Below are 3,421 nucleotides of genomic sequence, written 5' to 3'. Positions count from 1 at the left end.
GTGAAACCGGATTCGTCACCCACAGAATCTGCACGACCTGCTGAGTGTTACATAATTATCTGTGTTTTATGCATTCTTTTTCCGTATTCCTTTTAAGAGACTATGCTGTCTGTCCGGGATCATTCTCTGTCCATGTAAAATGGTGTGCTCTCAGTCCCGGATCATTTTATGCCTGTTTAAAAGGGATGTGCTCTCTGTCCCGGATTTCAAATTTCAAATTTCAAAAACTGCCTTTGGAGGGTGCAGGAATTTTAGTTTGTTTGTGTGTTTGTGTAAGCCATGGTGTGAGCAAACGTGTTGTGCGATCTGACTGTGCATTTTATGCCATGTGAGAAAAATGCATTACATGCAACTTGAAGCCATACTGATTTGGTTGAACTCTCCTTCGTGGACACTCTGACGGGAGAAGAATCTGCTGTGGGATTTTGCTATTCCACATCTGAACGAAGGGAAAATAAGGAATTTAGAAATAAAGCGATTTTAACCAGGGCTTCCGTGTGGGCTGTGTACATGATGACATCTTCCACCCTTATTTTCCAATGCAAATCAATTAAAATCAAGACATGACAAGACATGACTGACTGACTGACATTTTGTATACAGATATATAGATATGAGTGTGTTTATTTATATCCAATCTCAACTTGTTAACTTTCAAAATAAATGTTCTTTTTCTGTTCTTCCTGAACTGAGCTCTTTCACACCACAAGCAGCTGCTGTCAGATGTAGCAGAAAGACACTCGCGAGTTTAAAAGATCGCCTTTCAAGCCCACCTCTTCCCTCGTGGCTTGCCTTCCACCAAGGGCTTACGGTGTTTGGATATTTGCTGACAGCACCTGCTCATTTCCAATGGAATTCTTCCAGTCATGCAGCCTTCGTTCAATCAAAACATATCTAGATAATGAATCAATTATTTATGTATTTAAAAGAAACGAAATTAATTTTTTTTCAATAACATTTATATTTATTTATTTTCTTAAAATGTTAAATGTATAAATATTTGTAAATTGGCTTTTTGGCTGGCTTGGTTTTAGGTCCCTCACCCATTCCTGACTGTCTATCACCTGTGGATTCAATCACCGTCCCAGCCCCACGAGTTCCTGACCCCCACGCACACTCACTGGACAATTGCATTCAGGGATAATAGAAATATCACTTTATTCTTTTAAAAGGGAACTGCTGTCAGTCAAGGGTCATTCTGCAACTGTGAAAAAGGGTTGTATTTGCAGTCGCGGATCATTCTTTGCCTGTTTAAATGGGATGGTTGTCAGTTCCGTTCATAATCTGTCCCTTTAAAACTAATTTTCTCATAATCCCAGATCATCCTGTATAGTTTGAGAAGGAGTATGATTTCAACTGCAATGACCGAATTGTTAAACTGTTGTGTTCCGAGTTACTTTGAGGTTGCCTGCACCGGTGCGAACCCAGATAGCAGTGCATTTGTTAATTTACTCGAAATATGCTCATCTTTTCCAAAATCCACTCCTTCATATCGCAGTTGCCCCGAATTTACTCCCAATATAAACAACAACAAATTTTGGATTGATGGGAGAGATCGCGTAGCCTAACGGATAAGGTGTTTGACTTCAATTGCGACCATGGTGTTATGAGAAAATTGCACGTTCCGTTCGAGTCCTGCCATGGTCAATTAGTACGCTGGTTGAAATTTTATATTCTTTGCTGTGATGCTGCCGAAAAACCAACCAATCTTGCAGTCACTCACCTGAAGTGAAGGAAGGCTGTTTGCTTTACGAATCTAATGGCACATTTTCATCATTGTCGATCTGTTTGCACAGGCAGAGCAAGCTGTGAAATGGACTTTCTTGCACATTATTTCTCTTTGGATACAAAAAGCAGCAGATTGAATTTGTGATTTTTTTGCAAATAAGAGATGAGGTGGCAGAGTGGTTAAGGCGGTGGACTGCTAATCCACTGTGCTCTGCACGCTTGGGTTCGAGTCCCATCCTCGTCGTTATTGTGCTACAGTTTTGATCCCCCCTCGTCGTTTGTCAATCATACTTAACCTCATTGCCAAATTTCCCTTCAGCTTACAAGAATGCTGCACTTTGCTAATGTCATGTCTAAAATTAATAATATATTCGTCAAAGGGATAACATTTGTAGGACTATGGAGAGGAGGACGAATTCGATAGGTCTGCCGGGACAGCAAACGCACGATGCGCCGAATATCTTTTCTCACTACCGTCAGAATCTGAGAGCTACGCTCTTCACTATCGGCGGCTCGTTGGTCTTGGGGTAAGATTCTCGCTTAGCGATGATCACATTTGAAATGCAAGAGATCCCGGGTACAAATCCTGCACGAGCCCCGCCAGATTTTATTGAAAATTCCGCTTCTCACAGCCGGTCGACATGAAATAAAATAAAAATATTTCACATTAAAACGTGTGATTTAGCGCCGATGATCCCACAGCGTCCAAATTCCAGAGCAAAGTGAAACTCACCCAACTGAGTAAAGTTAAAGTATATGAAGGTACACGGCTCTGTGTCTCGTTGGATAACCTAAACCTGTGTTTGGTTCCGGCCAATACATGATCAGCATATATTCCTGTCTGTACGCATAACCTCACCTCAACTGGGATCAGCACACAAACAGCGTCAATCTCCAACTCTACCCCGAATATGAGTGCGTCCTTTTTCTCTACAGCTGAAAAGATGTGAGAAGCTGGCTTTTGAATTAGTCCCTTGGCTGCCGAATTCAAACCGGACAGGAAAACAATCCGGGTTGGCCAAGCTGCCTGGTCTGATTAAAAGTTGTTGAACCATCTATTGCAGGCATGTTTTTCTCTTCTGGCCTCAACATTAGATACAATGTATCGGATGATAAGCACCGTTCTCATTGTCTGGTAATGGTTCTGCAGTTCCCACTAACACCTCCTCTCGACCATCCTAAAATATCGATATGATTATCCGACAGAACGTGAAACCGGGTTCTTCATCTACAAAATTTGCACGACCTGCTGAGTTTTACACAATGATCTGTTTTTATTCATTCTGTTTCCGTATCCCTTTTAAGGGGATGGGCTGCCTGTCCGGGATCTTTCTCTGTCTGTTTAAAATGGTGTGCTATCAGTCACGGATCATTCTGTGCCTGTTTAAAAGGGATGTGCTGACTGTCCCGGAGTTCAAATTTCAAATTTCAAAAACTGCCTTTGGACGGTGCAAGAATTTTAGTATTTTTTGTTTGTTTCTGTCAGCCAGAGTGTGTGCAACCGTGCTGTGCGATCTTACAGTGCATTTCATGTCATGTGAGAAACATGCATTACATGCAATTGAAGCCATACTGATTTGATTTAACATTCCTTCGTGAACACTCTGACGGGAGAAGAATCTGCTGTGGGATTTTGCTATTCTACATCGGAAAGAAGGGAATATACCAAAGTTAGAAATATAGCGGTTTTAGC

The 3,421-nt window shown here is 41.5% G+C and overlaps 1 non-coding gene across 1 annotated transcript; it reads left to right on the top strand.

Moving 5' to 3' along the window:
- Nucleotides 1–1,890: 1,890 nt before the first annotated feature.
- On the top strand, nt 1,891–1,972 carry trnas-gcu (transfer RNA serine (anticodon GCU)). Its single transcript has one exon. It is a non-coding gene; the product is annotated as a tRNA-Ser (tRNA).
- Nucleotides 1,973–3,421: the final 1,449 nt, after the last annotated feature.

Source organism: Pristiophorus japonicus, chromosome 25 (genome assembly GCF_044704955.1).
Source record: "Pristiophorus japonicus isolate sPriJap1 chromosome 25, sPriJap1.hap1, whole genome shotgun sequence".
Classification (NCBI taxonomy): Eukaryota; Metazoa; Chordata; class Chondrichthyes; family Pristiophoridae; genus Pristiophorus; species Pristiophorus japonicus.
Note: the sequence above shows the minus strand (reverse complement) of the source record. Positions and strands in the feature narration are given on the sequence as shown.